Genomic DNA, 27,050 nt, shown 5'->3' with positions numbered 1-27,050 from the left:
GAGAAATATATACTAGAACAAAGATAATGGTAATGTGGTTTTCTAAGTCAATATACATTATAGGTGGGGATACTTCTGCGTTTTATCTTTGTTCACAACATAGTTGAGAGATATAATAAATGTAAGTGAAAATCTATTCAGTAATCAAGAGCCATATAATGATGAATTTTTTATTTTTATGTAAATGTAATAAGGAGTATGATAGGTGCATCTGAGTATCTTTCTCTATGGACCACGAGGACCACGGAGAGGGGTGGCTGGCAATCATGTCAACATTCTGCATTTCTTCTTAGGATTTTATCTCTTCTAGGAGTCATACTTCTTCAGTCTCTTGCTTAATAATTACCTATTTATCTTTTCTTTCCTTCCTCATATGTTAATCAAAAACATCTATACAATGAATCATTACATTAGTCATCAGTTTAATTGAATTAGATTAAAATAAAATAAAATGCAACCAACTGACATGGTCTTTGAGCTTCCTCCCATACTTCAATCTGTGATCTTGGGATGTATGCAGCTCAAAAGTGGCAAACATATCTATTCCTCTCTAGGCAAACTGAATGATCAATTCTGATGGATGTGGCCATCTTCAACAATGAGATGAACCAAGTCAGCTTCCAATAGAGCAGTAATGAATTGAACCAGTTACACCCAGGGAAAGAACTCTGGGAGATGACTATGAACCACTACATAGAATTCCCAATCCCTTTATGTTTGTCGGCCTGCATTTTTTATTTCCTTCACAGGCTAATTGTACACTATTTCAAAGTCTGATTCTTTTTGTACAGCAAAACAATTGTTTGGACATGTATACATATATTGTATTTAACTTATACTTTAACATATTTAACACGGATTGGTCAGCCTGCCGTCTGGGGGAGGGGAGTGGGGGGAAGAAGGGGGAAAGTTGGAATAAAAGGTTTTGCAATTGTCAATGCTGAAAAATTATCCATGCATATATCTTGTAAATAAAAAGCTATAATAAAACAATCCCACCCCCCAAAAAAGGCAAAAAAAAAAAAGACTTTGGTCACTACTTTTGACCCTCTGTGATGGTCACTCATTGGCTGAACTGGACAGGTACTTGCTTACCTCACAGTAAGAGTCACTGCATATACCTGCTGGGTTCTGTTCATGGATCAGGAAACTTCCCTAGTTAGAAATATAAACCAAGACACATAGAACTTCTGTCCCCACAGTCACCATGGTACTGCATCTCTCTCAGTTTCTCCAACCTTAGTCATATCTTATAATCCCTTCTTTTCCTTTGTCTTCATCTATTCCATTCCAAAGAATTTTTAGAAGGCAAACTTGGGTAGATAAGGCTGGTCAGGATATCTGAGTCCTGGTCAGGATTCTAAAATGCCTTTGTTACAGAAATAAAATACTAATGGTAACACAGAACCACTGTTTTCTAAATGAAACCTCAGGGCAAATCAGGCAACAGTAAAAACTATTATCTATGGATGGAACCCCCAAGAAAATAGAAAAATGTGAGTGCCTCCATTAGTAAAGATTGAATTGGTTTTGTAGTTCTAAAAATTTAAAGATGCGGACATTTTTTACCATCTTTTTTTAGTCATGTAGCTCCTACAGCTTTTAAATAAATTTTGGCAAGTAATTACCATAGAACCCCATCTACATGAATTCTAACAGTGCTTGGGAAGAGAAATGAAAGAAATATAGGCTCTGCAAATTGGCCTCAGCTAAAGTAAAATAAAACTCTCACCATGATGCATGACTATTACAAGTGTGCCAGTGGACCCCACCAGAGACAGGCCCTAGGGGTCTGGGGGAACAGTCATTTCCACTTGGTAGGGAAGTACAATACAATATATATAATTTCTTTTCAAAAAGACATGAGCTCATGTGAAATGAAGTGGGAACTTTTGTGGTTGTTGTTGAGAGTCATGTTTGACTCTCTGTGACTCCATTTGGAGTTTTTCTTGATGAAGATACCAGAGTGGTCTGCTATTTCCTTCTCATTTTACAGATGAGGAAACTGAGACAAATAGGCTTAAGTGATTTGCCCAAGGTCATATAGCTAATAAGTGTCTGAGGCCAAATTTGAATTCAGGAAAATGGGAAGGAGGGAGGGAAGAAGGGAATTTCAGGCCCAGCACCCCATCAAATTAGTGTTCTTGAAAGGAAACCACAACAAAAAAAATTTTAAAGGTCAGACTCAGAATGTTTTTTTTTTCCCCCAGAATATTTGTCATCTCCCTTGATGAAAGACTTTTCTACCTTTGATGAGTCAAGGCCATAGTCTAATTAAATGTGACTCTCTTCAAGTGATTTACCCAATTTCATAGAAAATTCTTAAAAAAGACATATTATAATTGATCAAATTATATGGTTCCTATGTGATAAGGACAATACTGAGAAGACCTTGAAGTCAAGGCTAGACATCTTTTGCAGAGTGGGGCTGGGAAGAGGCCTTTCTTTTCTGATGGTCACGAGAGACAACTTGGAGAGGGCCAAATTACTGCTCCATAATCCCCAGGAATGAAAATTTTCCTCTAAGATCCTGGGCAAATGCCCACTTGCTCTGATGCCATTCGGGATGAGTCCTATCAGACATGTGAGGGCAGGGCAGGAAAGTCCATGAGTGCTTAAGTCAGGCTTCAATCCCACTTCATAAACTGTGGGATGTCTCCTTATAAGGTGAGGATAAGGGCATCTATCTCAAAGAATCACCATGATGATCCGTATTACTCTTAACTCAAGAAGCTCCATATAAATCTGAGCGAGGACCATGATGATGTAACCCATCAAGGCATCAATAGCAAGATTTGAGATCTGGTATTGAAATTAAGGACACCAGGTTCAAGTTCTGCCTCAGACAAACACTGACCATAAGATTCTCACAAAATCTGCTTTGGTAACCTGCAAAATAGTTGATGACCTACCTTTGTTATGGGAGTTTCTTCAAAATGGAAACGGAAGGAAGGAAGGAAGGAAGGAAGGAAGGAAGGAAGGAAGGAAGGAAGGAAGGAAGGAAGGAAGGAAGGAAGGAAGGAAGGAAGGAAGGAAGGAAGGAAGGAAGGAAGGAAGGAAAGGGAAGGGAAGGGAAGGGAAGGGAAGGGAAGGGAAGGGAAGGGAAGGGAAGGGAAGGGAAGGGAAGGGAAGGGAAGGGAAGGGAAGGGAAGGGAAGGGAAGGGAAGGGAAGGGAAGGGAAGGGAAGGGAAGGGAAGGGAAGGGAAGGGAAAGGAAGGGAAGGGAAGGAAGGGAAGGGAAGGAAGGGAAGAGAAGGGAGGGAAGGGAAGGGAGGGAAGGGAAGGAAGGGAGGGAAGGAAGGAAGGGAAGGAAGGAAGGGAAGGAAAGAAAGGGAGGGAAGGAAGGGAGGGAAGGAAGGAAGGAAGGAAGGGAAGAGAAAAAAAGAGGGTGAGAGGAAAAAAGAAAGGGAAGGAGGAGAGGAGAAAGGGGAAAAAAGAACTTTCCATCTCTACACTGCTGTGATAACTGATGAAAGGTACTCCAAAAAGTGCAGCATTTTCCATAAATCAGATTTTTCCATCCTTAACAAAGCCCTGCTTCTTGTCAGAAGCTCCTGGGTCATGCTGCTCTCCCCCATTCCAACAGATCTCCTGCCCATCATACCAGCCAGGCCACCTTCTCTTCACCCATCTGGAAACCTCTACCTGCTTATCAGCACTCCCGGTCACTCCTATGGCTAATTCTGTGGCTGCTCCTCTTAGCTTCATGCTTCCTTCCTTGATCCTTTCCCTTCTTGGCTTTCCAGGATCTTGTTCAGGATCCCTGTTTACCCAGAGATACTTAGCCTTCTATTTCCTTTCTTGATCTTCTTCCTACATGTATTAGTGTAGTTAGTTTGATTGTTGGAGCAACATTGGACTATTGAAGTTGTTTACTTGGAGACGGGGATGGGGGGGGTAGGTAGCTCATAATGAAATTCCAAGATGCCTTCTTTCTAATATTGAAGAATTGACTCGATATTTTCTTCATTCTTGCCATGCCACCCTTACACAAAGCCTTTTCTGATCTTGCCTTGCCTTCATCATCCAGGAGCTTGATGCTTTCTACCTTCTCTAAAATTACTTTGTGTCTGTATTTTCTATTTACTTAAATTGTGAGCATTCATGGTTCCCTTAGTGCATTTTGAACTCTTTGAAAGTAGGCTCTGCTTCTCATTTTATTTTTGTATCCCCAGTCTCTGGCACAATGTTTTGCATGGAACTTAAATGTTTATTGAATTGCTTTGATTTCTTAATTCTAGTCAATTAACATAGATTTGCTTGATGATTTTAATCTCTTTCAACAGAAAGCAATTGATAACCTGTCTGTAGGGTGTTCAACAAGATATTTACATTATGAAAGGGGGTGGGAGCTCCCTTTTTTCTGACACTGATTATACTCTGTGTTATATTGGAGCCAGTTTAATATTTAGAAAAACTCCCTTGCAGAAAACAGTGAGGGCTAAAAGCTGAGAAGCCATCTACTCAAAAGTCATGAAATTATAGTTTTCCTGATGACCTGACTATTTTAAGGATCCTCTTTCTGCTTGAAAAAGCTTTGGAGGTAATGAGAATTTGTCAAAATTAGATGCATTTCCCTGAGGATAATCACCCGGCTGCAGTTGGAGATAACAGACTTGTGTGATACAAAAGACTTAAAACTCTGTGGTTACTGCAAAATAGAGAGAAATCAAATTTAATTGGGAAGGAATAATCAACAGATGAAAGTCTTTGTTGCCTGAGCTATGTCTGCACAAGTAAGCATGGGCCCTGCAGTAATAACTGTCTTCAAGAAGAGGTATCATGGTCGGTCAGTCATTAGTCAACAAACAAGCTTTATTGAGTGCCCACAGTGGGCTAGACACTGTGCTAAACACTGGAGCTAAAAAAGGCAAAAGCAGTTCCTCTTCTCAAGAAGTCCCACAGGAGAGACAGCTACATGCAAACTCTATGTGCGGGTACACATATATGTATAAAAACATGTACAGACATACACATATGTATGTATGTCCCCCCCAAAATGAAAATTATCTCAGTGGGAAAGCACCAGCTCTGAGAGTGACCTAGCAAGGTCTCTTGAAGGTGGAATTTGAGCTGAGTCTTGAAGGAAGCCAGGAAAACCAGGAGGCAGAGATGAGGAAAGAGGATATTCCAGTCATGATAGACCAGTCAGTTTCCCAGTGAGTACCCCGGGTGTCTCCCCCCCCTTCCATCCATTCTCCACCCAGCTGCCAAAGCAATTTTCATAAAGTGCAAATCTGACCACATCACCCTTCTACTCAATGAACTCCTATGACTTCTAGGTTCCCTATTACTTGTAGAATTTGATATAAAATACCCTTTGGCTTTTAAAGTCTTTCACATCCTGGTCCTTTCCTACTTTTCCAGTAACCTTATATTCTACTTTTGTATATTCTAGTATCATCTGGACTGAAACTGGCCTCCAATCAAACCCAAGAGGAGGCTAGCAACAGGTAAGTCAGAACACAAGCAGAAATTTATTAATTTTAAAATGAAGAAAATGATGTTGTAAATGAAAGAAGGAGGACTCAATATGCTGAACCAACAATAAGCCAGATTATGACATAATCATTTTTAAGTCTTGAGTGTTCCCCTAGGCACTGTGGGAGTAGTATTGGGGGTCAAACCCACCCTACCAGGTACATCATGGGAAATGGGGTAGGGGGAGCTAAATCCCTCAGGAACACTTGGTGATGGCCCAAGCAATACACTTTGCCAGAGGGTGATATCAACCTGAGTGCAAAGGATTATTGTCACGTCAAACTTAAGATACACCTGCTAACTGGGTCTTAGCTCTGGGGAACATGGTAACTGGAATATTTTGGCCCTGGCGAAGCTTATATAAACTGATACTAAATGAAATGAGCAGAACCAGGAGATCATCGTACATGGCAAAAAGAAGACTATACGATGATCAGTTTTGACAGACTGCTCTCTTCAACAATGAGATGATTCAGACCAGTTCCTATGATCTTGTGATGAAGAGAACCATCTATACCCAGAGAGAGAGGACTGTGAGGACTGAGTGTGGATCACAGCATAGCATTTTCACTCTGTTTTGTTGTTGTTTGCATTTTATTTTCCTTGTCATTTTTTCCTGTTTGATTTGATTTTTCTTGTGCAGCAAGATAATTGTATAAAGATAAATATATATATGCATATATTGGATTTCACATATATTTCTATCATGTTTAACATATAATGGACTACTTGCCATCTAGGGGAGAGTATGGGGAAAGAGGGGAAATTGGAGCATAAGGTTTTGCAAGGGTTAATGTCAAAAAATTATCCTTGCTTATGTGTTGAAAATAAAAGGCTTTAATTTAAAAAAATATATATTTTTGCACTATTTCTTGTTGCTCCACACTACACATTACAATCTACTTTCCTATTCCATGCATGTAGTAGACAAGCATCATGGTATAGTGGTTAAGATGCTATACCAGGAGTCAGATGGCCTAAAACCCTAAACTAGATTAAAATTCTCCTCTTGACACTTATTAGCTATGGGACCACCTGTAAAATGAGAAGGTTAGATGACATAATCCCTAATGTCTCTTGAAACTTTGAATCTATGATCCTAGAATGTTATTTAAAGAATTGTCATAAAGAAGATGATTAGTCTTGTTCCTGATTCCAAGCAGCATAATTTAAAAAAGTAGGTAGAAACCTAAGTTGTCAACTTAATGTTAGGAAATCTTCCTAATAATCTGAACTGTTCAAATATGAATTGGATTGTTTAGGAGGTACGGAGATTTCCATCCCTACAAGTCTTCAAGCAAAGACTGGATGGCTACTTTTTAGTGATATAGTTATGGGTATTTCTATTTTAGAAAGGAGTGAAGGGAAGAATCTCTGAGATCTTTTCCAACTTTGAAATTCTGTGATTCTATGAGCTAGTTCAAATCATTTTTATTTTAAAAACGACTGAGCTGGAACAGAAATGGAACATTAAAATATTCCCTGGACTGTGCCTGAAATAAGCTAGTATTTCATTTGGTTTACATCTCTGGCAGAGAGAACCTGGAGGAACTGCATGGGTTTATGAAGCCCTTGCTACATCATTTAAATCATGTTATGTCTTTTTCTTCATAGAGGCTTTTTAGTATGATGTAAACTCAAGACTAACAAGTGCACATCATCCATAAAGTCATTGGTTTATTTAAGAAAAGGAGCAGCCTTGATTTCATGTAGGGACATTTGGGAATAATTGGAATGGAGAAGGCAGTTCCTCTTCCTTCATACTTTGTAATCAATCTATTACATTTTTATCTGCCTTATGGTGACCGTGTTATCTCGGATGGATGATCTGATAAAATGAGTTTTTGCTTTCTTTACTGATTTGTAAATGGGATGCAAAAGACCTTAGAAAGATATAAGCCTGAGTGGGCTGCCATGTATATCTAAGGACAATTAAAGAAGAGCCAGAAAATTTGGCTATAAAAGGAAATGGGCTGGTTACATGATACAGGCAGGACAGAGGTACAGACATTGCCTTGGGCCTTGGAACACTACCAAGTTTCTCCCATGAAATCTTGCAGTAATGGCCAGTTTATTCACCCACACTGGAAAAACAAAGTGAATTTTAAAAATATATTGTCTAAACTGTGATCAGTATAGGTATCTGAACTAATAGCTGGTTGGAATACTGAATAGGCAAGTATGTTTAACAAAAGTAGGACTATGGAGCAAAGGTAGATATTGCCAGCCCTTCCAGTCCTCCCTAACCCTTTGTCTGTGCCCCTAGATTTGTTTCTATGAGGCCCTAAAACAGTTGAAGATTTGGGGAGGGAGACAAAAATCATGTAATACCTTCTCCATGTAGCTCCTTTGTAGTTGTCCTTCAAATAGACACTAGTCTACAGTGAGGGATATGATAGGACTTAGAAGCAATTTTTTTTATCCCAAATCAGAAAGGAGGCTGGAGCTCAGTATAATAGCAAGTCAAAGAATCCACATGGACACAGCACACAGACTTGTGGACCTGGAATCAGAAAGGTTTGGTCTCTGATACTTCCTAGCCAGTCATTTAGCTTCTGTCTGATTCTATTTCCTTATGAAAAATGGGAATAATTATGGAATCTGTCTCCTGGGATTTTTATGAAGCTCAAATGAGAAAATATTTGTAAGAGGTTTTCCGAGCCTTAATAATTAATGCTAATTATGCAAAAACAAAACAAAACCAAACCAGGCAGATAGTTGGTCCAATCAATAGAATACTAAGTCTAACATTGGGAGACTCAACTTTCTGAGTTCAAATCTGGCCTCAGGCATTTATTAACTGTGTGCAAGTCCCTTAACCCTGTTTGCTTCAGTTTCCTCATTTGTAAAATGAGCTGGAGAAGGAAATGGCAAACCACTGCAGTGGATCTGCCAAGAAAACTTCAAATGAGCTCATGAAGAGTCAGTGCAACTCCAATGACTGAACAACAACAAATGGTAAATATATTACAGATTATAGATTGATTATAGATTATAGAAAGATTATAGTGATTATAGAAGGACATGTTGCAGGGGTAGCTGGGGAAATCCATACCTCTGACACTACAGATTTCTAGTTGTCCTCTGGTGACATTTTCATCCTGTTCTTAACTGGGTACCATGTACCTGTTCTCAGATGGTTGTCAGGTTGTATCTGGTATGGGTTATGTCCACTCTGCTGAGGGTCTCTGCTGTTCTTGAGGTTTGCTGCTGTCCATCTCTGCTGCTATTATTATTGTGACTGAATCTTAGCTGATTTATGGCTTTTTTCTGACTTTAAGGGTTGTCTGGAGAGGTGCAATAACTTGTATCAATTATGCACCAAAAGAGCCTTAGCCCTCCTCAGACAGGAAGGAATGATTCTAATCATCCATACTGAAATAAACAATCCATTTTGTCTAGACAGGGAGATGAAGTGAGACTAAACCCTGCCTCCTTTTTTTTCTTTGCTGGATAAAATGCCAAACGAACCAGAGATATTGCTGGTAGATAATGCATAATAAAGGAAGGAATGCAGAAAAGCACATTACCAATCTCTCATAAGAAGTAGCAGAGGGCAGCAGATGGCTTTCAAGAGGTTAAACAGCGAAAAATGAGTCAAGAACAGCTCAGGGACTCCAAAAGCAGCAGAGACATGACATCTTGCAGATACAACCTGACAAGCAGCTGAAATTGGAAACTTGGTGTCCAGGGAGCAGAGGGCAGGATGCTGCTGTCGCTGGAGGATGTGGAGGGTATGTCAGAAAGGTGGGTTTTCCCAGCCAAAGCTACTTATGACACAAATGAGCATCCTCTGTGTATTTGCCATAATCATGGCCCATTCATACAACAGGTACCCTTCCTGTAATATTATCTGGCAGCAGGTAGTCCTTACAGGTGTGCCTCTAGAGATATTCCCTGGTCACATGTTGTCTACATATTTTCTTTCTATGTTTCCTGATTACATGTTTTTTTTCTGTCTTCTGCCACTGCTGATGGGGTAATCTGTGGGAGACTGTGCCCATATGTGCATGAGGTAGAACTTTTCTTATCATTTCTAGTCCTATATAATTTGTTTTGATATTTGTCTTTTGCTTTAGATTTATATTCTCTGGTCTTTTAAAAGTAAAAGCACGGCCCTGAAGTCAGGAGGACCTGAGTTCAAATCTGGCCTGAGACATTAACTCTTCCTAGCCGTGTGACCTTGGGCAAGTCACTTAACCCCAATTGCCTCAGCATAAATAAATAAATAAGTAAATAAAAGCACTGATGGGGCTTGAGAAGGACAGTTTTGAGTAGATGCTGATTCACAAAGTATTATCATCCAACAATCATTTTCTGGGGCATATAAATACATAGTTGGAGAGCCATTTCATTAAATTATAATTTATCATCATATGTATCTTGAAGAGACTTGGCAATATATATATATTTATTTGAGGCCTGGATTAAGTAGCAAGAATACATTTCTCTGCTCTAATACTACTATTTGGCCTATATCTCAAAGAAAGCAAAGAAAGAAGAAAAGTCTTTATATGTGAATAATTATTTATAACAATTATTTTTGTGCTGGCAAAGAACCAGAGGTTAGGGGAATGTTATTGATTAAGGATTGTTATTGTTACTGGGGATTGTTATTGATTTATTATTGATATTGTTATTGACTGGCTGAACAAATCATGGCACATGAATGTAATGCAGCACTATTATCCTATAATAAATGATGAAGGAATTGTTTTTCAGGGAAACTTGAGAAGACTTATATGAACTGATACACAGTGAAGTGAGCAGGATCATGAAAATAATTTGTACTATACACTAAAAATAAACAATTTTGAATGACCTGAGAATTCTGATCAATATAATGGAATCATGGTTCCAGAGGACCAGTGTTGAAGATTAACTCATCTCCTGACAGAAATGTAATGGACTAAATATGCAGATTGAAACTCACATTTTTAGTTGTGGCCACTATGGGAATATACATATTTGTAACAATCTTGTTTTGGGGTTTTTTGGGGGGGGAGGAATAAGAGGGTTTCTGATGGTGAAAGGGGGAGATGGAGGAGAGAGAAAAAGAATGCTTAATTAAAAATAAAATAATTTTTAAAATTTAAAAATAAAGCCTAGAATGTATTTGAAAAATTGTTTGGGGTTTCCCCCAAACTTTTGCTATTGCCAAAGCCCATTTCTTTAACAAGAGTATTCTTCTGGTGATGTTCTGTGGTTGTGAATGATAGGATGCCATGCTCTGTTAAGAACTGAAATTGTGAATCTCCTGAAAGGCAATATAAGATGCATTACGGGCATAAATAGCTATAGCACGTGACCTTTGGTGACTTGCATGCAGTAAGTGGGACAAAAAGACATTGTCAGGGACATGGTTGATGGTATAATGAAGCAGACTGCCAGGATATGAAGAATAAACAACTGCAGGTGGAAAGCCTGCCTGACCTCTCTCTGAGTACCCTAGTTACTGAAATATTTAGAGGAAGTCAGTCCTGCAGTATGGAAATAAAGAGGAAAAGAAGGCATGAAGGGCTTTTAATGTTAATTCATGGATACAGGGCTCTCACCGCTGCAATCACTGATCCCACAAAGTACAGAAGAGAAGTTTTGTGTCTCTATTTCTGGCGCCTTATTTACTATAAAATTTAGGTAAATGATCTTGTTATATTAGGAGAGAGGCAGTACAGTATACTAGGCAGTTTTCAAACTTGGAAACAAAGATTTGGTTTCAAAACTTACCTGACATTTTCTAGCTGTGATGTCACAGTCAAGTCACTTAATCTTTTTGAGTTTCAGTTTCATCATCTATAAAATAGGAATAATAGCACAAACCTCACAGAGTTACCATGAGGTTTAAATGAGTAAACTGTGTTGGGAACTTTGGAAGGCACTATATAAACAGCAGTCTTGCCCACACTACAAATTAATGTATGTAACATGACCCTTCAACATTTTTATCAGTGTCTTGGGCAAAGGCAAAGGTGCCATACTGATAAAAGTTATAGGTGACATGAAGCTCGGAGGATAACTGACATGTTGGGTAGCAGAGGCAAGTTCCATAAAGATCTTGACAGCCTAGAATGGTGGGTCAAATCTAATATGATGAGATTCACTAGGTGTAAATGTTGTATTCTATACTAGGGTTCAAAAAACCAATGACACAAGAACAAGATTATAGATCTAGAGTTGGAAAGTACCTCATAGACCACATAGTCCAACCTTCTCATTTTACAAATGAGGAAACTGAGGCACAGAGAAGTTAAAAGGTTTGTCTGCAGTCCCAGGTTAATATGTATCTGAGATGAAATTTGGAAACTGGACTCCCAAGACTGTATTCTTTCTACCATGTAACACACTACCCTCCCAAAGGAGGAATTGTGGCAAGACATTAGTTTTTATGAAAAAAGATCTGAGGGTTTTAGTAGACTCATTATGAGTCAATAGTAACCCAGAATAGGCCTTAAAGTTAATTTGACCTTGGAGTTGTCTTCATAGAGGCATTTTGTCTAGAACAGTAGATGATAGCTTATTGCCACATTTAGAGCATTACGTTTCATTCTGTTGTTATTATTATAATATATTAATATAATATATATTAGAAAATATATTGACTAATAGCAGTATGTCCAGAGGAATGCAAATAGAGTGATCAGGGGACTAGAGAATTTTTCTACTTTGATGGATCTGTGATCTTGTCAATGTGAAACCTCCTGGCTTCTGGGCATATTGCAAAGCATCCATGCTTTTGCTTTATGTACCTCTTGCTCATATCTTTGTGTGAATAAGGAGTGCTCAGTATCTTCAGCTCTAATTATCATGACTTTCCATGGATAACAGTAGAGCGTGCAAGCTCTCAGGAATGTGGGTGGGAATAGATGTAGAAGGTGGGCATAAGTAGCTTTTGCCAAGTATTTGAAAGTCTACATATGGGAAAGGAATGAGACTTGTTTCTCTATAGCACCTGAAGGCAGTACCAGGAATAATGTGTAAAAGTTGCAGAAAGGTCATCTTATGATATTAGCCCTGAATATCAGTGCTGTACAAAATTAGAACGAGCTGACTTTGGAAATAGAGGGTTTCCTCTCCCTGGGAATCTCTAACCCAAGACCAAATTACTATTTCTTGGGAATGTTGTAGAAGATATTCTACTTTGGATATGGTTAGGATGAGAAGATTGCCAATCCCCTTTCTAACTGACATTCTGTGAGTTTATGTAAAATTAGTTAGCAGGACATAAGTTGGGTATTAAGCAATGAACAAGTTCACAAGCAAGAAGCAACTGTGTAGTTCTGTTCTTAGGAAAGTTCTTAGGAAAGAACTCCAGCCTCCAACCCAGACTGAAACCTGCTCAGGAATAAGCAGGACAGAAAACCCAAACATTTTTGGGTTAGAGGGCCTCTCTTAAATTAGATTCACTAATAACTAACTCTACTTTTGTTTTTATTTTTGTTTTTGTCACTGTTTGGAAGAAGACATTTGTCTTCCTCTTTGAACTAAGCAAATATTAGAACTGAAAATTTGAAATCTAGCCTACTTCATTAGAATTGTTGCCACAGGGTATAAGGGTGCAAAAATATCAGAATTGCATCAGCTGTGCCAAGGAAACTAATCCAGTTTCTTAACTCATTTGGATTAGGAGTTAAATGAAATTCACAAAGTTTCACTTCAAGGAAGGAATTCATGATATAAAAGGAAACCAGATGGCTGGAATGTAAAGCAATTTTTAGATGGCTTCTCTGCTTATTTACTGAGGGCAATAAGCCAATATTTGTGTGTGGAGACAGTCTTGAGCAAATTTAATGCCATTATGTGTGATTCAGATGATCACACATGTCTGATTCAAAGTGATAGCAAGCAGCAAGTAGGAAAAAATAGGTTTAATTAAGCTGTTTGTTTTCTTAATTGACACATACACCTTGATCATTCTGTTAAACGGGGACCATCTTATTATGAAATAAGATTAATCATGCATAGTAGAGTAAGCCATCTTTTCCAATGACGTGTTGTATTATCTTGCATATTGAAAGACCTGAGCAATGAGGGGTTGTGGAGAGAATGTTGAATTTAAATCCTTATTCAGATTCATCTCCTCCATGAATCTCTCTTTTCTCTCTCCCTGTCTCTCCCCTCTTTGTTTTCCTATCTGTCTCTCTATTTTTCTATTCCTTTCTTCTGCCCTGCTTTTTTCTTCCCTTTCATGTTGAAAATAATCTTTTATGGGGGCAGCTAGGTGGGGCAGTGGATAGAGCACCAGCCTTGAATTCAGGAGGACCTGAGTTCAAATTTGATGTCAGACACATAACACTTCCTAGCTGTGTGACCCTGGGCAAGTCACTTAACCCCAGCCTCCAAAAAAAAAAAAAAAGAAAGAAGAAGAAAATAATCTTTTATTTCTCAAATTCTCCATAGCATTTTATCTATTTTAATGAAAATAAATAAATTTTATTTTATTTTATTCACATTTTGCTTCTTTCCTTCTTCTTGTAGCTCAATCATTTGTGCTTTCCCCTACTTGGATTATAAACTCTTTAAGAACAAAGTCTATGCCATCTTTCTCTTCAAATGCTTAGGACAATATCTTGCCTGTAGCAGGAATTTGATAAATGTTTGCTGAATTAACTTGAACTGAATCAATGCCCTTTCCTACTTAGCAATCTATTTGTTCTCCTATCTTCATATCTCTGACACATTTTTCATCTTTGTTATTCTGAGCCTTCTCTTTTATTCTTCAGTTATTCCATTTAAAGCTTCTTCTCATACTTGGAAAATGCAGATACTATTAGAACCATCTGGTTTCAATTCCTCTTGGGTCCTTATTTTCACCTTAACAACAACAATAAAAACAATAATGATTGCCACAAGTGACATTATTCTGTTTACAAAGTGCTTTGGTATTAACCATTCAGTTTTAACATAGCAAAACATGTATCCCATTGATCACAGAATAAACAAGCTTGAAAAGCATGAGACTTACTGTCTAGGTGGTATAATCTCTCTGAAACTAAATGTAAACCATTTTTGCCAATGGCAAAAACCAAGGACAGCACATACACTCACCATAGAGGGGTGAGCTGTAAAACTCAGGATTTTGTGATTAAGCTTGATCTCCTCCCCTCTCTTCTTTGCAGAGGTGGGGAACCAGGGATGTGGAACATTACATATACTGTAAGACTTTGGTGGCTAAAATAAAACCAAAATCACAATTGAGATTTGAGATTCTCTGGAACTCATTTATTTATCACTTTTGTCATAATCATGCTATAAAGTGGCTTTGGGTAAAACATATCGTTTCTCTGGGTTCCAGTTTCCTTCTCTGTGAAATAGGGAATTAGACAAGCTAAGGTCTTTTTCAACTCTAGATCTAATATGCTCGAAGAGATATTAGTCCATTTTCCAAATTAGGAAACTGAATCTTTACAAGTCACAGGCCATGTAGGTACTGTCAAAAGCAGGATTTGAACTTGGGAATCCTGACTCAAAGTCTAAGACTCCAATCTGTAGACACACTACCTTTGGGAGTAAGGGGGAAATCTGGCCTAATGAAATATGAATTGAGTTAGTATCAAAGGAGTGAAAGAAAACCTATTATGGGGGCACAAGTCCAAAGTTAATGAGCCTTGATGATGGAGCTGTGGATAGGATAATCTTCAGAAAGTGATGCAGAATTGATATATGTAACATTGGATTACTTGCCATCTAGGGGAGGGGAAGGGAAGGAGAAAAAAAATTGGAACACAAGGTTTTGCAAGGGTGAATGGTGAAAATGATCTATGCGTATGCTTTGAAAGTAAAAAAAAAAAAACAAAAAAAACCACAAACTTAAATCCTCACCAAAAACAATACTGTAAAGGAGACTGGACAAACACATTAAGAGGGTTTATTTAGTTCATGTCACATTTGTACATTGGTTGCTGCTTTTTGATGGAAGTAGCTAGGTTGGACCTGAAATCAGGAAGATCTGAGTTCACATTTGGACTCAGACACATACTAGCTGTATAATATCTTTCAATCTCATTTTCTTCATCAGTAAAACAGGAATTATGAGAGTTCCTTCCTCCCAGAATTGTTGGATGATCAAATGAGATCATACTGGCAAGAGTGTTTTGTGAACCTTAACGTTCTGTAGATGATAATAATCCTAGCTACCAAAATAATCCCACAGTTGAACCTAGTTCCACAACTGAGACAGGACTCAGTTTCCAGATATAGAGACTGAAGGGAAGAAAAGTCTCTTTTGCCCTTTCTGTTACAGTGGCTCATAGGACTAAGGAATCTGGAAAGATGTATGTAATCTAAACAATTCACTCCTCATTTTTCAAATGAAGAAACTGAGTCCCAGAGAGGGTCCGTAAGTTGCCCAACATCTCACAGGTAGTTGGTAACATTGACAGGTCTCCAGATTCAGGGGTTCTATCATTCCATGATGAGAGCTGGTTTATGGTCTCACCTGATTGCTGGAGAGAAAACAGAGAATGTTTCACTGATCATCCAAGAAAACCCAATGAGAAACATAGGGATAGGGAGGAAGAAGACGTAGAGAGACTTCTGGAAAAGTGGAGTCCACTTGTCCCTATTCATCTTTGTCCAGAACTCTGATTCAGGGTCTCTATCTTCCTTAAAAGAACTACCAATGAGAATTTGGACTGAACAATGAGCTTCTGACTCCTCCGGGTCCACTAGGTGATCAGGGTCACCTTCCTCTCCCTGTTTATTTCTTTCTCCTCTCTGCTCTCCAAGAGTACAGCTAGTGCATTCTGAAGGGTCTCGGCTCAACCTCACCATCAGCTTTTTCTCTTTTCAAAAAAAGAACACTTATTGGCCATGACTCATCCTCCCTACTGAGCCGCCTGAGGAATTTGGCAGAAATGCTTCCTGTGGCATGGGAAACTATAGTGGAGGAGGGCTAAGAAATATGTTCTTCCCTCCTTCCCTCCAATCTGCCTCTTTCACTCCTGTTCCTATTTTCCCATCTACCTCAGAGTCTGAATCTAGACTGACTTGGGTGAGTCTAAATAAATGTCTCTCAGTAAGTCTCTATATAGGGAAAAGTGGTTTCTTTCTACTGCAAAAAGCCCACTGGATGCCAAGGTTTCTGGGATTGAAATATGTGTTGCTGGGTGTGTGCATCTTACTGAGAACATTCAAGAAAAAATAAATGAGGACAAGCACCTGTTGGAAAATGTTAATGAGCTTGTAAACTCCCAGACTCCCAGTGATCTGGTGCTAATGAGATCCACCAACAGACATTTTTTCCCCTTGCTACTGAGACCATTGTCATAATAAATGAAGCTACACACTTGACTTAAAAGGCTGCTCACCCGAAGTAGAAGGAACAGGATGACACTTACTCCTTTATGTACACTTGAAATGTAGGTGGCTGTCCTGTTGTCTCCAGGGAAGCCTTATGATCATCATCAGAACTGACAAGTTATATGGCACTTTTGGCCTTAACAGTGTGCTCTGCATATATTATTTCATTTCTTCCATTAGAACTTAAACCTCCAGAGAGTATGGGCTAATGTTTGATTTTTCTCTGTCCATAGTATCTAGCAGAGTACCTTGTACATAGTAGGTACTTAATCTATGTTTGTTGAGATGAATTGATCTGATTTGAATTATAGGATCATAGGACCCCAGAATTGGGCCATAGAGGTCAAATAGTCCAACCCATTTTATTTTATTTTTATTTTTACTTTTTTGCTAAGACAATTAGGTTAAGTTACTTGCCCAGGGTCACACAGCTAGGAAGTGTTAAGTGTCTGAGACCAGATTTGAATTCAGGTCCTCCTGACTTCAGGGCTGGTGCTCTAACCACTGCACCACCTACTTGCCACTAACCCATTTTATTTTTAACAGCAACTTGTTTTTTCTGTATATCGCACTCCATCTCCAGCCACCTTGGATTTGCTTTAATGCCAAGGATGCACTTCTTCCTACTTATTGACAACTCCAACTGCCTCAGCTCAAATGCTATCTTGGTCTTCTACTCACGTAGGACTTATCCTCTAAGGTAACTTTCTTTTTATTTTGTATGTATATTCTATCTATGTACATGTTTATTTATATGTTGTCTCCCCAATAAGCCCTTTGCTTAACATGGTGCCTGGCATATAGTAGTTATTTGATAAATGTTTACTGATTGATTGTATGTAAATTCGATGGGGACAGGAATTGTTGTATTTTTGCTTTTTCTTTATCTACTCACTACTCAGGATGGTGCCTGGCCCATAATAAAAACTGGTTCAATATATGGTGATTGATTCAACACAGACAAAGAAACTGAGACTCAGAGAGACTACCTTGCTCAAAAGCAAGGGTAGAATCCTGGATTTCTGACTCCGATCCCTCTCTGTAGTATCCAAAAGCTTCCCTTTTGGTCACTTCTTTATTTCTTCTCTAAACTTTCTTCAAGTTTTTTCTTCAGTTCTAGACTCTTTTCCTTTCTCCCTTTAAATGGGATGTGATATTTCTAGAAAATATTTCTGGAGATAATGGAGGACTTGGATTGGTTGGATTCCTAGTTAAAAGTCATTAGAGATCCTTAGTGAAGAGGGAAGCTTAGCATTATTGCTGAAATGAACATGAAATGCCCAATTTAACATATTTTAAGCAAGACACACTGATTCAATTTGGGGAAACAGCCGTCATTGCTTAAAGCCAAAGTGCAAGCTCTCACAGTTTTAGCTGTCATCCAAAATTGGCAAGCTCTACATTCCTTAAGATAGGGCTAACAAATGTGCTATTACTCTGTCTCCTCAGGGCTTTTAAAATCAAATTGCTACAATGAAGAAAAGTCAGTACATTGTCCAGAAAGAAAAGTTATGGAATTTCTTTTTGGCCCAACAATTATTTCTATATATACATTATACATAAGTTCCCATCAATTATAGAAAGCTTTAACTCATAGGAGAATCATAGAATGTAAGAGCCAGGAAAGTCAGTAATTGGAGTGAAGAAGAAAGATAGTTCCATGCATGGAGAATAGCTAGAGCAAATACCTAGAATCAAGAGAAGGAGGGGCTTGTTTGTGGAACAAAGCTGGATTGAAGAATATGTGTCAGAGAGCAAGGTGTAAGAAAACTGAAAAAGTAGGAAAGGGCTAGATTATGAAGGATTTTGAATGCCAAATACAGCATTTTGTATTTGTTCCTAGAGACAATAGGGAGCCACTAGAGTTTATTGAGTGGTAGAATGAAAGTGTGAGTGATATAATTGATCTGTGCTTTAGGCAAATAACTTTAGCAGCTAAATGGAGAATAGGTTGGAGTGGAGAGAGACTTGAAGCTGAACATATACATATATAAATTCTAGATTATAATTCTAAATATATAATTTATATTTAAGGTTTGCAGATTGCTTTTCAAGTAGTATTTCATTTTATTTATACAACAACCCTTTGGGGTAGGTACTATTATTAATTCCATTTTACAGATGATAAAACCGAGGCACAAAGATGCTAAGTGACTGGCCCACATAACTAATAAATGTTTAAGGCTAGATTTGAACTCAGACCTTCCTTACTTTTGATCTATTACCCTATCTATTGCCCCATCTAGCAAAGGAAGTACAGAAGAAGGGTGGTTTTGGGGGAGAAATGAGTTCTGTTTTAGATCTTGTAATTTATAGATTTTAAAACTCATACAACTTAAATGTTCACCTAGTGAGAAGAATTAAGACTGCACCTATAGATGAGTAAGTGATTTATAGAGAAGTGACAATTAAGCAAATGAACTTGTCAAGTGAGAAAGTAAAGAGTAATAAGAGAAGGAGCCCTAGAACAGAGCTTTGGACATCCTTACAATTAAGGATCTGAAAATTGGTGAAACAGAGCCAAGCTAGGAAGAAGATATATAGACTTATAGGATAGAATGAGGGTTTTTTAAAGACTTGTGGACTTGAAAGTATTGAATAGATAATAAGGAAAAAATCAATAGAAAAGGAGAAATTGAATATAAGAGGTAAGGGGAGAATGAGAAAGAAGGAAAGAAAAGGAGAGAGGAGGAGAGAGAGTAGAAAGAAGTAGAGATGATAATGAAAGCAAATTGCTGGAGAAGACAGGAAGAGATAGGATTCAAGGTGCATGTAAAGAAGTTGGCTTTTTGCTAAGGTGAAAGGCCACTTCTGAAATAAAAGAAGGGATGGTGGAAAATGTCAGAGAGAAAGAAAGGAGAAAGGGAAAAGAAAATCTTGAGAAAAGGACTCTTATTTTTATGAAGATTGAGGAGAGTAAGGATGCTATGGGGAACTTAAAGAAGAGAGGGTTAAACAGATACTGTGGTAAATGGGATGGAGTTAGTTTTTAGGGAAGGAATAGAAGGATTGCCTTGCTGCAGTGAGAGCCCATTTTGGATTAAATAATGTGGCTTTGCAATGGATCCAATCAGCAAGTTCAATGGCCACAAATCCAATGTCCTTTCTACTGAAACACCCTACATACCTTGCTTCCTACGTCCACATGATAACACCTTAAATATCTGAAGGTTATTACATCTTCTTATAAGACTTTTTACTTTCAAGATTAAAAATCCCCAGTTCCTTCTGATATTCATATGACATGGTCAACTCCTCCAGAATGACCCAAATTTATTTATTAGGATGCTAATTAGAATGTGCCTTTCAGGGCTAAAAACAACATTCCAGAGGTGGTCTGACTAGGAGAGAATACAGCAGGTCTCTTCTCCCCTTTTGTTCCAGACATTGTAGTTTCATTAATGAGGTAAGCAACATGATCTTGCCAAGTAGAGAAACAGAGTAGCTGAGAATAACAGTGATTAAGACAGATTCATTGTAAACATAATCTTATGAAGGAAAATGGCAAAAGATCATGAGCATTGTTGTCTCAATAAGTATCAAGAAGCAACTGAAGGAAGAAAAATGTTACAGGAAACTTGGCAAGAGACCAGTGAAGCCACATGATCTTGAGAATGTTTGGTATGAAAGTGGAAGAACAACAGATGGAAGATAAATGGGGAAAATAGGTTATGGTTGTCATAACAAACTATTCCTTCAATTGTCTGTGGAGCCACCATATTGAATTCTGACACCACAGTTGCTGATGAGCCACACGAAGAAGTAGAAAAGGCAATAAAGAAAAACAAACTGGAAAAGAGGAGCTAGTAGGGATCAAACATACCTTGGAGGTCTCTACTTGAGGAGACAACGGTTTTGAATGTGCTGAGGTTCCAATAAGGAAAATTGCTGTGGAGTCTGTGACTTCAAATTATGATTTTAGAGTAGACTTTTGAGAGTCCCCATGGGCAGTCAGGAGATCAACTCAGTTAGTAATTAAAGAAAAGGTTATTCATTGGAAGGTCAAATACTGTAGCTGAATACTTTGGCTACATAATGAGAAGACAGAATTTATTGAAAAAGAGCCTGAAGTTGGGAAAGATTGGAAGCAAAAGGAGAAGGGGATGAGAGGGAATGAGATAAATAGATAATTTCATGAGACTTCTCCCTTTGCTAATGAACATGAGCTTGGACAAAGAGATAATTGAGTATAGGAGGGTCTAGAATGATATAATCCATGGGCTCATGAAAAGTTGGATGTAAGTGAATGAACAAACAGCAACAATAACAACGTATTGATTTTCAAAATATCTGAGTGAGAAGGCTATGAAGAGCATGAAAAAAAATGCAAATGTCATTACTACTGAAAAGAATGATTGAGAAAGCTTTAATAGCTACCAACCTAAGGACTTATATTCTCATTTCTACAAAACACATATGAAAATAATTCATAAATATTTATTAAGGCTGTCTTTGACAAATAGATGAAAAATCAGGCTTTTAACAATTAATTTCTTTCAAATCACATAATTGACTAAAAGATGTACAGGATACAAGAACCTATTGTGTTTGTTTTTTTTTAACTGTCTTGAAATAAAGTGTTATTAAATCTTTATTAGGTTCTTGTGCAGTTTATTGGTTTGTCCTAACCAGAGGATCTTTACATTTGTTCCTATTTAATTTCATCTTATTGGTAAGGCGCATTATTCCATCTTGCTGGGATTTTAAAAATCCTGCTAAATCATCTATCATATTAGTGATCTTTCTTAGGTTGTGTTATTAACATTTGATAAATTTGTCACTTATTTACAAGTTGTTGTTTAAAATAATATTATATAAGACAAGGGCAAGGACAGCATTCAGAGGATGTTCCATTAAAGATCTCTCTTTTCTAAATTTGTATTAACCTCTAATTAATACTCTTTGGATAGAGTTGTTCAACCAGCCTTACCCTTGCCTTAATGTATTAACAGCTCATATTTTTTCATATTTTTCATGAGACTGCCAGAGGGGTATTGTCTTGAATCATGAACCTAAGACCAGTTATAGTCAAGTCACTTTGGTGAAAATGTAAATGACACTATGGTGTCACGTTAGTAAAAGTATAAATGATGTGGGATTTTTTTTGATCTGATACTCAATCTGTCTGATCCTGTAAAAATGGGAAATAGTCTTGATTTGTTATTTTTCTGGCTCTGGAGACACAAGAAGCTACTTTTATTAATTTCACACTCATTTAATTCCTTTTGGATTATGTTTGGCCTATCTTCTCCAGTTTGAAGAGATGAGTAGTTTTGCTTTTTTTTTTTAAATCAATTTTTAATATTCCGTAATTTACTCCTAAGCAGTTTTTCCTTGCAATCAACTTGGAGTCAGAAGACTTGATTTCAAATCTCTATCATTATTAGTTTTTTGAACTTCTTTGAACCTTAGCTTTTTCAACTATAAAATGTGGGTTAGGCATCGCATTTCTTACTTTAAAAGGATGTTGGTATAAATATCCTTGAAAACCTTAAAGGATGTCAAAAATGTTCAATTTTGTTTAGTTTGTTGTGCCTTTTACACATGTCCTTTCCCTAATCTGTACTCCCAGGAGAGGTCTCACATTGTCTTCTTTAGATGTTTTCTACTCACCCTTTTTTCCAGAAGGAGCATTATAACTATTTTAATTTTAAGTTTCCTATGCCTCTTGAATTTTGCTGTTTCTTTTAAAGTTTCTGGCAGTAAAATGTAGGTAATGCAGATTAGCCAAAGGGAAGGTAGGAGGATGACTTTTTAATTTCTGTCAAATGGTCTTGAATATATATATATATATATATATATATATATATATATATATATGCAAAAAGAAAAATCATTCATTGATCCTCAGCATATATGTCGTCTTTATTTGTAGCCTAGAATTTGTTATATTCCTTGGTATAGAGAAAGATGAAGTCATTGAACTTTACTTAGCAGGAGAATATGAAATTACAAAGTGGTATAGCAGATAAAGTGCTGAATTTGCAGTCAGGAATAATTGGGTTCACATCCCACCTGTGATAGCTACTGACTCTACACACAGGGAAATCTCTTGATCATTTTAAAACTTAGTCGATTGAGAAATGGGTTCTTAATCTAGCATCCAAGGACCTTCCAAGGTTAACTTGGATAGATACAAAGGAATCTTTATTCCAAAATAATTGCTTTCCTTTTGTGCATTAAAAAAATAATTCTAAGGAGTCCATAGGGTTCATGAGATTGCCAGAGGGGTATTGTCTTAAATCATGGACTTAAGACCAGTTATAGACAAACTGTATCCCACACAGCGGCACTGGTGGTGGTGGAGGTGGTAGACATTCCCACAATAATGAAATCACTGGTCTTTGCAATATTGATATATGCAAAGAGTTATTTATGACAAATAAATTCATTCCTAATAGATTCAATTCAATAAATTTGGAAGCCAATTGTATTACTTATACTAGACAGGTGGTTTTCATGGCTCTGTGGTTAGGAACCACAGTGCAGTCTCCATTAATCCCGGGAGCCATATGGCTGCTATATGCCTGGAAAAGCCATTTGAAGCCTGAGACTGATGATCTTTTCTCAAGACTCATGCAAATGCTTTATCTAATTTCATTGATATCAATACTTGAAGGGAATATGGATTTATTATTTTTTTAATTTATTTTTTAGTGTTACTGATTCCTACCAGCACAGGCACATAGCCACCAACCTCCTCTAATTTTTGCTATTTGCAATGGCCAAAAAAATTCATCATTTGGTAGACAATCTGGCAATTAAGAGGACCAGATTTCAAATCCAGCCTTAGATCGTTGCTAGCTATTTACTGTGTAATCTTGTTTTCCTTTGTTTCCTCATCTGTAAAATGAGTTGTAGAAGGAAATGGCAAACCACTCCAGTATCTTTGTCAAGAAAAGCCCAAAATGGGGTCATAGAGAGTCAGACACAATTAAAAAGATATAAACAAACCAACCTGCCCATAAGCATCTTTGAACTTAGTGTGCCTGGTGTTTGTACAATAATCCAACAGACTCTATAAATTCTTTCTAGCCCAGTAGGGTCAGCCAGGGCTTCTGCAGGCACAAGTTTTGAGAAAGTAGGGTCCAGTTGAATATAAACTGCCAGAGGGCAGGGACTATTCAGTTTTAATCTTTGTTTCTTCAACATCTAGTACACTTTTTGATACAAAGTTGGTCCTTAATTGATCAATCAACAAACATTTATAAAGTACATGTTATGTGTCAGACATGTTTGAGCAACACTGGGAAGAAGAAGGAGAAAGAGAAGGAGAAGGAGGAGGAATAAGAAGGGGAGGAAGAGAAAAAAGGTGGAGAGAAGAAAGATGGAAAAGGAGGAAGAAGAACGGGAAAGGGAGAGGAAGAGGAAAAGGGAGGGAAAGGAAAAGGGAGGAGAGAAAAAGGAGTGGCAGGAAGAAGAAGAAGAGAAAATGGAAGAGGAGGAGAAAGAAGAGGATGAGGAGGGGGAGGAAGAGGAGGAGGAGGAAGAGGAGGAAAAGGAAAGGGGGAAAAGAAATAATGAAGAGGAGGAGAAAAAAGAGGAGGAAGAGAAAAAAGAAGGAGGATAAAGAAGGAAGAGGAAGGGGAGAGGGAAAAGGAGAAGGAGAGGAAGACTAATATAGATTAATCAAAGGGAAGGTAAGAGGATAACCTTTTAATTTCTGCCAAATGGTCTTGAATATATGTTAAAATGCATATATATATATATATATATATATATATATGTGTGTGTGTGTGTGTGTGTGTGTGTGTGTATGCAAAAAGAAAAATCATTCATTGATCCTCAGCATATATATGTCCTCTTTATTTGTAGCCTAGAAGAGAGGAGAGAAGGAGGAAGAGGAGGAAGAAAAGGAGGAAGAGGTGGAGGAGGAGGAGGAGGAAGAGGAAAAGAAAAATGAGGAGAAGGAAAAGGAGAGAGAAAGGGAGAGGGAGAGGAAAAGGGACAGGAAGAGGAAAGAGAAGGAGAAGGGGAAAGGAGAGAAAGAAGAAGGGGAGGAGGAAGAAGAGGAGAAAAGTTTATCAAAGGCATGTTGCCTGAGTTCACATTCTTCCTCCCCTTGATGAGAATTAGGTAAGGAGAAACTAAATGAAATTAGATTTAATTGAGGTCTAGTGGCAGGTTGGAGATACAGGGAGTTGCTCCCCTGCAACCCCTTTGGATTTGGCGCAAGGATACAGAGTTAAATGAGGTCTAATTGTGGTGCAAGAGTTCTCTGTAAAGGATTTTACAGACCCAAAAACCTAGAATGATAAAAGAGGTTTATTGTGGGGTTTGGAAGTAAGGTTGGAAGGTAGAAAGACACCAGGGCCAGGACTTGCAACTGGTAGGCAGACATCCTTGACATAGCCAGTGTAAGGATGCCATGCTTGGGACTTCTGCAAAGATTGGACTCCAGTTTCCCCCTTTTATAATGGGGGGGGGGGCTTTTGGTAATCTTGAAGGGGCTCATCGGTGGAGTCCCAGGTTGGCTCCTGTTTGGGTTTCAGCCAGGGTTAGAATTTGAATAGAATTCAATGGATTTTTAGATAAGGAACTGTTTGTGCTTGGGGTGGGGGTTGAGAAACCTGAGCAGATCATTAGAATGGGGCCTGGGACAGTCCAAGTTGGCTCAGATCTGATGGGGCCTGGGAGAGCCCGGATATCTTCCATTGGAATTCATGGGGGTTGGGAATCAGAAAGGAATTTTAACCCATATCACCCTCTATACACCTCCACAATGGGGCATTAAAGCTGAGTTTTATTGGAAGATTTTTTATTATTATTAATCAGTATTTTAAAGATTATAGTTTTCAGTCCTTTTTTTTTTCTCTGAGGCAATTGGGGTTGAGTGACTTGCCCAGGGTCACACAGCTAGGAAGTGTTAAATGTCTGAGACCAGATCTGAACTCAGGTCCTCCCGACTTCAGGGCTGGTGCTCTACCCACAGAGCCACCTAGCTGCCCTCAATACAGTCCTTCATTTTTAAGGCAGTCAATTCCAATGGCACAATGTGCTTGGCAATTTTTAAAGCCATCATTAGCAGTACTGCTTATTCAACTGATATAAACTGTGACATTAACCTTTACTTTTTTTCATTTCTCAGTGTCTCTTTACTTAGTTCTTTCCTACAATGTTTAAGCTCCATAGAATTTCTCTGCTTTCAGTTACCATGACCCTGATGGCCCCACTTTTAAAAATCCCTTCTGAAATATTCCCTCTTCCAGGGTTGCTTTAGGAGACCAGACATACAGTTTTTGCTCCAGGCTCCCCATCCCAAAGGGCAAGGTCCTCTGCCTCTAATTTCATGTTAGTGCAGAATCACATGCTATGATAAATGTGGAAATATGTTTAGAAGAATTGCACATGTTTATCTTATATTGAATTACCATCTAGGGGAAGGGTGCGGGGAAGGGAGAAAAAACTTGAAAATACAAGATTTTGCAAGGCTGAATGAAAACTATCTTTGCATGTATTTTGAAAATAAGAAGCTATTATAAAAAATTTTAATGTTCATTACAAAAAAAAGCACATGCTAGATGTGGAAGGGACAAGGATGTTGAGCACTGGAAAGGAGGAAGGCAGGGGATAAGTTTTATGCTATTAGCATGAAAGAGAAATAGCTTATTTTTCTTCTGAGATGGAGGATTTATAGCAATTTAGTCTGGGAGTGGATAATTTATCTGTAGGATGAAAGGCAATATAAAAAGAATTATTTGAACTTGAAATTTTTTTATTCATAAATTTTTAAAATTTGGAACTTAACAAACTAAATAACATTTTCATACATAAAGTGGATAATGAAGATTATAAATGAAACAGCAAATCTGTTACAAATAGCTTACTTTCCCTTTTAAATGTATAATAAATTCAAGATGTAATTTTCAAAGTTGTTTTGCTTATCTATGTTTCTTAACTTTCTTCTGTTTACTATTTTACTGTTTGCTGTTTTTAAAATGTTTTTATGACTCTTCTTCCTACTCTGGAAGATCACTCCATTTCTGTGGTCCTTTCCTCTAAATGGACAATTCCTCCTGGAACCTCCATTTAAAGGAAAATGCCCAAGTCATCCATGTTCACGTTTTCATTTCTCTGGGCCCAAAGGGATCCCTTTTATTTAAGTCTGACATCTATTATGATTACAATAGTGTAGATCACTTACTGTGACTTCTTTTCCTGCCCTAAGTCTGTATTGGGTCGAATTTTCAGTGAAGTAGGTTTAAGTTTAATTTGAGAGAAAACTTCAAAACAATTAGAACCATTTAAAAAAAGAATGGACCTTTGGAGGAA

The 27,050-nt window shown here is 37.8% G+C and overlaps 1 long non-coding RNA gene across 1 annotated transcript in view; it reads right to left on the bottom strand.

Annotated features, from left to right (window-relative positions):
* Positions 1 to 27,050, bottom strand: part of LOC141551694 (uncharacterized) — a 99,449-nt gene that overhangs the window by 441 nt on the left and 71,958 nt on the right. The gene's annotated exons all lie outside the window — the stretch shown is intronic.

The sequence above is a fragment of the Sminthopsis crassicaudata genome, chromosome 1, assembly GCF_048593235.1.
Source record: "Sminthopsis crassicaudata isolate SCR6 chromosome 1, ASM4859323v1, whole genome shotgun sequence".
Taxonomy (NCBI): Eukaryota; Metazoa; Chordata; class Mammalia; order Dasyuromorphia; family Dasyuridae; genus Sminthopsis; species Sminthopsis crassicaudata.
This window is presented reverse-complemented; position numbering and strand designations above follow the sequence as displayed.